This window comes from Magnolia sinica, chromosome 4, assembly GCF_029962835.1.
Source record: "Magnolia sinica isolate HGM2019 chromosome 4, MsV1, whole genome shotgun sequence".
Classification (NCBI taxonomy): domain Eukaryota; kingdom Viridiplantae; phylum Streptophyta; class Magnoliopsida; order Magnoliales; family Magnoliaceae; genus Magnolia; species Magnolia sinica.
The window spans coordinates 59,594,200-59,604,405 of NC_080576.1; the positions used below are offsets into that span (position 1 = coordinate 59,594,200).

Below are 10,206 nucleotides of genomic sequence, written 5' to 3' on the forward strand. Positions count from 1 at the left end.
CATAACATTATGATACATGCACATACGCATCATCTGCATGTTTGTTATGAGATGTGGTTGACCATTGCATATTTCATTGGGCAGGTTGTTATGAGACTCCCTGATAGGCAGGAGTTATCTCACATGAGCGCACGGTATCTCACAGGATTGATGCATGACTGGGTCATATAACTCATGTATCTTGCATTGTGTGTTGTGATTACTATATGCCCTAGCGACATTAGGGTCGTAGCATCCACAGGCATGTCATGCATAGCTAGATGGGACACCAAAAATGCTTAGTTTGAGCATTTGAGCACTTTGGATGTCTGTAGGTGAAAGTCCCTAAACCTCCATGGCTAAGAGATGCCCCAACGTCGAGACCGCGTGGATACATGAGTGCCCGAGTGCCGAATACTAAGAGGCTGCATCTCCCACTATGTCGTGGTCGGTTGGGAGGGGGTGTAGCCTTACCCGCCCGAGAGTAGGGGGCATAGCTAGGCTGAGTTTGACCAGCTCGTGAATGGGTCCGCTATCGACGTGCCGGGTAAATATTGACTACTACTGGTCAGGTGGATAGTGAAGTCTCTTCCACTTGCATGGTCTTGCGACAGTGGGTGTTGATTTGCATGTAGAGTGTACTAGACCCCGGTGATGATCCCAAAGATGTACAGTATGGATTTGTGGAGCAGGCATTGCATACTGATTCATTTATTCATTCACTATCCACTCGGGTTGGTGGTGGGCAACTATTTGTTACATGTACCTTCACAATGGCTAGGATTTCAGTTGGGGCGCGTGACTAACCTGAGATCAGGATTTTACGACATTGAGTCTGACTATCCAAATTAGGTATGGGACTGGTTTGGATAGAAGTCCCTTGTGATGGACCCCATACCCTATGATATCATGTACTATCATCCCGACTTCATACTCCAACATGGTCACTCCATTTGCACCACATATTGCATTACATCCATATTTATATGGTTTAGGTATGGCTGACGCTATACGTGAACTCGCTGGGAATTGCATATTACATTACATCATCGGCATATGATATTTGGCTCTTTATGACTCCTCATTTGCATATCTGATCTATATCTGTATTCTGCTATTGATCGACTCATTTTCGCTTACTCTGATATCGTATGATTATGGCATTGTATCGAATACTTGGCACTTACCTTGTGCACATACTTACACCACCCTCTAAGCTTTTTATAAGCTTATGCACAATTTATGCATGCAGGTGATGTTAGGTTGCAGTAGTGTGGAGCTTGAAGCATCTAGCTTACTTCTGGAGCTTTAATTTTGACATATGTATTTCCCTTTCAGTATTGTATTCAAATGTTTATATTAGTGGATATGTGATGATGATGTTGCTTTTGGTGATTTGGGTAAACATGTGGTTTTGCTTGTTACGAGATAAATGTACATTGAAAATCCTCCTTGTAGGATCACAAGATCGGAACCTAGCATATAGATGCTAGGAGCGGAGAATGGGGTACTACGGAGGCTGTCGACACAGAATTCAGTGGTCGGATGTCCTGTAAATCTGATTTTTGAGTTTGAGGCATGACATGTAATCTACGTTGTGCTTGCCGGGAGGTCTTCGCATTATCCTCTAGATAAATGCGATAAGTACAAATCAAATGATCAATTCCCTTGAGGTCTACAATTGACCATCTAAGGGCTCCTTTGTGCTTAATGAGAGTAGAGATAAGCATACTCTCCTATTCTTCCTAAAGGTGGGAAGAAATCACCGTCGTGTATGTCTCATCTTGACCTAAATAGACATATTTCAATTTAGAGGGCAAAGGTTTTAAGTAAAGCTTCGATGCCTTGAGGTTAGATAGTGGAGGCACTATGTCAGTTTAGGACAATTTTTTGAATTGTGGCCTCCATCGGTTAACTTCAAGTACCAGCACATTATCAAACATGGCACCCATCTCCTTAATCCTATCATCATCTAAATCTTGGGAGTAGATTGAACACATCTCTATAGGGTCAGAGGATAAGGTCATCAGAGTTCTATCCTCTACAAAAGAATTAACCAAGTTAATATCATGGACATCGTCATCATCCTCTACCTATTTTCTCATATTGAAAAAAAATATTGAGCTCCAATGTCATATTCCCAAAAGACAAAGTCATGACTCCGTTCCTACAATTGATGATTGCATTTGACGTGGTAAGGAATGGGCGACCAAGAATGATGGGAATTTAAGTGTTCATGTCCACGATGGGTTGAGTATCTAGGACGATAAAATCTACCGGGTAGTAGAAGTCGTCAACCTGTACCAACACATCCTCAATTATCCCTCTCGGTACACGAACTAAGTGATTAACAAGTTGTAATGTAGTTTGAGTGGGTTTTAATTTACATAGACCTAGGTTTTTGTAAACTGAGTATGGGATTAGATTTACGCTCACTCCTAAGTCATGAAGTGTGTGCTCAATCTGGTAATTCCCAATTACACAAGCAATGGTTGGGCTACTAGGATCTCTGTACTTTTGTGGCACATCTTGCTTTAGGATAGCACTCACTTTTTCTGTTAAAAAAATTTTCTTTTAAATATTTTGTCGTCTTTTGGTCATACATAAGTCTTTCAGAAATTTCACATATAAAGTTATTTGTTTAATAACATCTAGTAAAGGAATGTTGACCTTCACTTGTTTCAGCACCTCTAAAGTGTCATGGGAGTTAGAAAGAGGTTTTGGAACAATTAACCGTTGGGAAAATGGAGCAATCGGCTTGCCTTGAGGTTCCAGTTCTAACTCTTGTGGAGTGTTGCTAGGTCTATCAATTTCCTCAATTTTTGGGTCCTTAGACTTTTTAGCCCTTGCCGGTATAGATTTGTCAATTGTTTTCCCACTCCTAAGAGTGGTGATAGACTTAGCTTGCTTTATTTGATTTGAAGAGCTTAGGTCGCTAACTTCATATTGTTGTTTTAGATTGGGAAGAGGTTAAGCTGGGAGGCTTCCTTTTTCACCAATCGCATTTTTTGTCTCAAGCCCTTGTTTGGACTTTGTAAGGTCTTGAAAGGCTTATAGATACCTTAATTGAAACGCTCTTAATTTTGAAGATGCAGTAAAACTGGATCCTCTTGAGGTTTCCCTTGATTTAGAAGTTGACTAGGGAGTCCTTGAGGCGAAGCAGTTTATCCATTCCTTCAACTGAAATTTAGATGATTTCTCTAGCTAGGATTGTATGTATTTGAAGTGGATCCAATGAAAGGTCTTTGGTAATTATTCACAGCATTAGATTGCTCATTCAACACCTCTTGAAAGGCAGGTATTGTTAGATAGTTTTCAGTTGTGTGAATGTTGCAAGTACAAATACCGCAAACAGTTTTCGTAGCCTTATCCTTCTTTAGTTCCATTGCCTTGAGCTTTCATGTCAGATTAGCCACTTTAGCATTTATATCATCTTCTTTTAGAAGATAAATTTCGCCCCTCTCCTTTGATTGAGTAGGCCTAGAAGTGGTGTTAGATTTTGAGGAGATGTCCCATGATTGTGTGTTTTCAGCAAGCTTGTTAAAATAATCCCACACATCATCGACCACTTTGTTCATGAATTCCCCATTGCACATTGTCTCGACCATTTGGCGCATGCAAGAAGTCAGCCAATCATTGAAAAAAAAACTTGTTCGCTAAGTTTCAAAACCATGTTGTGGGAATAAATTGACAAGATCCCTGAAACGCTTCCAACATTGGAAGAATGTTCCATCTTCCTTTTGGGCGAAATTCTAGATTGATTTTCTAAGGGTGTTTGTTTTATGATATGGGAAAATTTTCTTAATGAACTCCCATGTCATGTTGTTCCATCTGCCAATAGATTGTGGACGTAGTGAATGCAACCATGCCTTAACTTTCTCTTTCAAGGAGAAGGGAAAGAGTTTCAGCCTGACCATGTGTAACACCCTGTACCTTTGGCACACAAGTGTTACCACTTAAACCCACGTCCATGGAAACCAAGATCGATTAACTAGACGACTTGAACTTAACATGTGCAGGATGAGACTTCCAGTCAACATTGAGGTCATCCATCAGGATTTATAGGAGCTGAAATGAACCCTACATCCGTACGGAGGGTAAGCTTAACTGAACACTTCAAGTTAAAACCATTATAGAGTACCTGATTAAAGAATATTGGCACAATGTGTCACGCCCCAAACTCGAAAGTCAAGCATGTCAATCCTCATCCACATATCAATACAGCTCCTCATTAGAGCATCAAATTACTATGGTTCTCAGTATGGATAATCACCGGGGTCAAGTACACTTTACGCCAACTTGCCGCCCCTATCCAAACGCACAACTGGGAGGGTGGAAGAGAATGCAAATAGCAAAAACTCCAAAGGGTCGACCGCACACTCCTGCAGCTATGACCTAGCGTCACTTGCACGCATCAATCGTGCATAAGCTTATGGAAAGCTTAGAGGGTTGTGTAAGTGTGTGCGCAATATAAACGTGCTCAAAATGCAAGGTCAGAGTGATGCGGATAAAACATGAATGCGATCGGCTACATCAAGGCCATGCGATGCAGAATGTAAGTCAAGCATGTCAATCCTCATCCACATATCAATACAGCTCCTCATTAGAGCATCAAATTACTATGGTTCTCAGTATGGATAATCACCGGGGTCAAGTACACTTTACGCCAACTTGCCGCCCCTATCCAAACGCACAACTGGGAGGGTGGAAGAGACCTCACTACCCGCCTGCTAATATCGTGCCCGGCTCGTCGATAGCGGACCGATTCCTCGAACTGGTCAAACTCAACCTAGAAATTACCCCCTCACTCAGGTGGGTAAGGTCACGCCCCTTTCCAACCGACCACGACACAGTGGGAGACGCGGCCTACTGGTATATGGCCCTCATGTGCTCGTGTATCCACTTGATCTCGACGTTGGAGTCATCCTCTGGTACCATGAGGTTTAGGGATTTTCACCCAGGGACATCTATGACGCCCGTATGCTAGAACCAAATATTTTCGGTATCTAATCCTACCATCCACGATGTGTCTGTGGAGGCTATGACCCTGATGTCGCTAGGGCATACAGTAACTACAATCACACAAATGCAAGTGCATAAGTCATACTATCAGTCATGCAACAGTCCTGCGTGTACCATGCACTTATATGGGGCAACTCCACCTATCAAGGAGCCCATAAACAGTCCGCCCGAAGGCATATGCTATGATCGGTCACTCCTCACATCAGGCATACATATGATGCGAATGATCATGAATTATGGATCTATACTAAACATGTATAAAGAGATGGGCTCTGATCAAAACGAAGATGGGTTTGGACGGCCTACACATTACAGGTATGGGCCTATTAATGGGCCTTAGGGAGACTGACAATGCGGACATTTAACCAACATTGTACTTGCAATGTGGATGTCAAACCAACATTGTTCCCAAGGCATGGCCCACTACCATAGTCAACACATGAACCATAGTAGAATCACGTTATAATGGGCCTTATATAGATCTTGTTGGCCTCGACCCAAGGGCCCAAATACATCAAATGGGCCTCAAACCATGGGCTCATAAATCTCAAGTGGGTCTTAGTGGGTAGGCCACAAATACATCAAGTTGGGCCTATTCACACGAGCCTTACATACTTCACAATGGGCCTCATAATATGGGCCTTATACAAGTCAAGGTAGGCCCAACAAGGACCACTAATACATCAAGATGGGCCTCAACAATGGGGCTTAAATTATCTCCAAAATGATTGGACAGTTGGATGAAACACGTGCATCATGGTGGAGCCCACACTAATGGAGGGTGTGGATTACAATACATACATAGGTGGGTTCTAAGTAGGACTCACCATAATGTTTATTCTCCACCCAGCCTAGGGCTCAACATAATGTTTATTTTCCACCCAACTTAGGGCCCAACATAATATTTATTTTCCACCCAACTATTCATAAAGCCAAGTGGACCATGGTAGGGCCCACTGTGAGATTTATTTGCAATCCAGTCCATTCATAAGGTCACATGGACCTTGAGTAGGGCCCACTGTGATGTTTGTCTACCATACAACTTGTTCATGAGGTCACGTGGACCTTGGGCCCACCGTGATATTTATCTGTCATCCAATCTGTTTATAAGATCACGTGAACTAGGGCCCACGGTAATGTTTATTTGCCATTCAAACTGTTGATGAGGCCACCCGAACCTGGGGCCCACCATGATGTGGTCCACAGATCCAGCCTACCCATTATGCGTGTCCCACTTGGCTGACCGTTCAGACCAAGTTTCAACTGCATCCAAATTTCAGGTAGGCCCCACCAACTGATTTTATATGTTTAAGCATGTCTTCACATGATTTTAAATGGTGTGGCCCACCGGAGTTCCGTATACAGTTCATCTTAGGGGTGGTCACATTGTCCGAGGGGACCCATCAAATGCACGGTGTTGATGGCCAAAACGCATCAACGTGGGGCCCACAGTTGGGCCGTGAGGGCCCTGCCCCGTCCGCCCATCCGCTAGCGCCGCAGGCAGCGCCTGCGTGTGCTTCTGACAATAGCATCGGCGCTGCTGCTCGTTGTCTATATATATATAAATTTAAAACCAGTTTTTACATAATTTTCCTAGGGTAGGGCCCACATCAGATCGATCCGACCCCGCCACTAGTTCCTGTAGATCGATACAATCCCATAGAGTCTAATATTGGGATGTTTTAGATATACAGGAGCATCAGGGAGTAAATCAAAGGTAAGAACACTGTTTCCTATACCATGGCCCGCCAGGAAACTAGGTCAACCTCATTTTTCGGTTCAACGCCTAAAATGACCTGAGGAAGAGGATGGATGGCTTGGATCTTATACATACATCCAGGTGGGGCCTACAAAAATGGCCCACCTCTCCCTTCTCTTTGGCTAGCCTGGTAGTACACTCCCATTTCAGTTTACACTTCACCGTTCGCCAACGTCCAACGTCCAGGGACGCTGGACGGCATATGTAAACACACCATTGTGGTGGGTCCCACGTGGACATGGCCCACCAACATATATACATATAATGTATATCTTATAATATATATATACAATACATATTAAATTACATATATTATATAAAATATAACATATAGAAAGAAGGATGTATTGGGCCCATACAAACAATGGATGGCGTGGATCATCACCAGCAATCGGGTGGGCCTCGTCGTCTGATGTAGATGGACGGGGTAGATATAACACATATTGGTGGGATCCACACCATCACAAAGAAAGAGGGAGAGAGAGAGAAATATACGGTGAGATAGAGGAACCCCGCCACTATGGGCCCTCTTGATTAAATCACATACATCAAAATGGGTTCCACCTACAGGTGGGCCCTAAAATAAAAAATAATGGTAAATCACCTACCTTATCTTCCTTCTTCTTGGTCCCTTAGCCTTCTATGCTCCTTGCCTTGCCTTTTGATGGAGGTTGATGGACTTTTGATGGTGGGGATGAGGGATGAGAGGGTGGGCCACACTTGTTATTTGGGAGAGAGCTTGGATATTGGAGCTCTCATGAGATTTTGGAAAATTGCTAAAGAATGAGAGGGAGAGATAGAAATAATGGATGAAGGGATGGGTGGAGTGGTGGTTGTAAGAAAAGGATGATGAGAGGTAAGGCTTAGTTTGAAATTTGTGGGAAAGAGAAATGGTTGTGGTTAAAAATGAGAAAAAGAGGAATGGTGAGGTGGAAAGAGAGTGGACTTTTGAAAAAGTAGGGATGGGTTAGTGTACTTGAGGTAAGGCATGTACTTGACATTGATTGATGAGACATATCATAGAGATTCCCTCGAGATTCGCAACACGCGGCATTTCTTCGGAATGAACGCAGGTCCACATCTCCTAGCCTGGGTATCGGTTCGGTGCACAAGTCACGACGTTGGAACCATGGCGACGGCGCATTCGCCAAGATATAGGTTTCGGATCGAGCTGATGTCAGTGTGCGTCTTCATGAACCTCCAACGGCTGCCAATCAATAACAAGAATGATGTCTGACCCACACTTCCTCAACATAGAGACGTGAAAAATATTGTGGACGTCAGACAACTGAGATGGTAAGGCAAGCCGATAGGCCACAACGCTAATGTGCTTAGTGATCTCGAAAGGTCCTATGAATCTCGGGGCAAGCTTGCCCTTCACTCCAAATCGAACAACGCCCTTCATGGGCGAGACCTTGAGATACACGTGGTCCCCCACATCAAACTCCAAGGGACGACACCGGTGATCAACAAAACTCTTCTGCCGACTCTGAGCTGTGCGCGTCCTCTGCCTGATGATATCGATAACCTCTGATGTCTCCTGCACAAGCTCGGGACCTAGGAGACGCCGCTCTCCAACCTCGGTCCAATAACTCGGAGATCTGCACGGTCTGCCATACAGTGCCTCAAAAGGAGCCATGCTAATGGTTGCCTGATAGCTATTGTTGTATACAAACTCAGCCAATCGCAGATGCTCATCCCAGCTACCACCGAAGTCAACCATGCAGGCCCGAAGCATATCCTCAAGGATCTGGTTGACCCTCTTGGTTTGGCCGTCGGTCTGCGGATGATACGCGGTGCTGAGCTGCAAATCAGTGTCCATAGCTCTTTCAAAGCTCCTCCAGAACTGAGATGTGAACCTCGGGTCTCGGTCAGAAATGATCGAGACAGGACACCGTGCAATCTCACAATCTCTTCAATGAATAACCTCGCAAGCTAGTCCAAAGGCCAAGTAGCATGAATCGCAAGAAAGTGCGCCGACTTCGTCAGGTGATCGACGACAACCCAGATGGCGTGATGACCGCACTGAGTCCTCGGCAAACCCATAATGAAATCTGTAGATACGTGCTCCCACTTCCACGTCAGGACACTCAACGGCTGCAATAGACCAGGGGGTCTCTGATGATCGGCCTTGACACGTTGGCACGTGTCACACTCGGCCACAAAACTGACAATCTGGCGCTTCATCCCTTCCCAAAAATACTGTCTCCACATATCACGGTACATCTTCGTCGAGCCAGGGTGGATAGAAAATCGGGATCGATGTGCCTCGGTTATAAGATCTCTGCACAACTCAGGAATATCCGGGACACTCAATCGGCCTCTGAAGTGAAGTCCATCATCAGAACCAATCTGCCAATCTGTGTGACTTTCAGATGCCACCTCTGCTCAGTAATCCTGTAACGATTCATCTATTTGCTGAGCCTCAATCACCCTTGCGACAAGAGAGGGTTGAATGCACAGGCTCGATAACTGAACGATAGAAGACTGTAGACCAAAATCAAAGTCGTACTCTGCTATATCCTCGAGCATCCTCCACTCCTGAATCATCATATGTGCCACCAGGCCTCGTGGCTGACGGCTGAGGGCATCCGCCATCACGTTCGCCTTGCTTGGGTGGTACTGGAGGTCAAAATCATAGTCCTTTAGAAGCTCCATCCAACGTCTCTGTCTCATGTTCAGCTCAGACTGAGAAAATAGATACTTCAAGCTCTTGTGGTCAGAGAAGAGCTCGAACCTGACCCCATAGAGATAGTGTCTTCACACCTTTAGTGCGAAAACGACTGCTGCCAGCTCCAAATCATGCATGGGATAGTTCAGCTCATGAACCTTGAGCTGACGAAACGCAAATGCTATAGGTCTGTCGTGCTGCATCAGGATAGCACCCAATCCAATACGCGAAGCATCAGTAAATACCACGAATCCATCACTCCCAGAGGGAAGAGTGAGGACAGGAGGGGACATCAGACGATCCTTTAGCTCCATAAATGCTCGCTCATAGGTGTCACTCCAAATAAACTCTACGCCCTTCCAAGTCAACCTGGTCAACGGGGCTGTAATACGGGAGAAGCCCTTAATGAAACGCCGATAATATCCTGTTAAACCAAGGAAACTGTGGATCTTAGACGCAGTCGTGGGCTGGCCCCATTGACGCACTGCCTCAACCTTCGAGGGGTCCACTGTGACACCCTCCCTCATCACTACGTGATCGAAGAGTCTCACCTCTTCCTGCCAGGACTCACACTTCTCTAGCTTCGCATATAGCTAGTGGGCACGAAGGGTCTGTTAGGCGATCTCCAGATGCTGCATATGGTCCTCATGGGTCCTTGAATATATCAAAATTTCGTCGATGAAGACCACAACAAACTGATCGAGATATGGACAAAAGACTTCGTTCATCAACTGCATGAAGACCGCGGGTGCATTGGTCAGTCCGAAGGACATGA

At 44.8% G+C, this 10,206-nt stretch overlaps 1 non-coding gene across 1 annotated transcript; it reads left to right on the forward strand.

Annotated features, from left to right (window-relative positions):
- Positions 1 to 3,645: 3,645 nt before the first annotated feature.
- LOC131244822 (small nucleolar RNA R71) lies at positions 3,646 to 3,752 on the forward strand. Its single transcript, XR_009170595.1, has one exon. It is a non-coding gene; the product is annotated as a small nucleolar RNA R71 (small nucleolar RNA).
- The last annotated feature ends 6,454 nt before the right edge of the window (positions 3,753 to 10,206 follow it).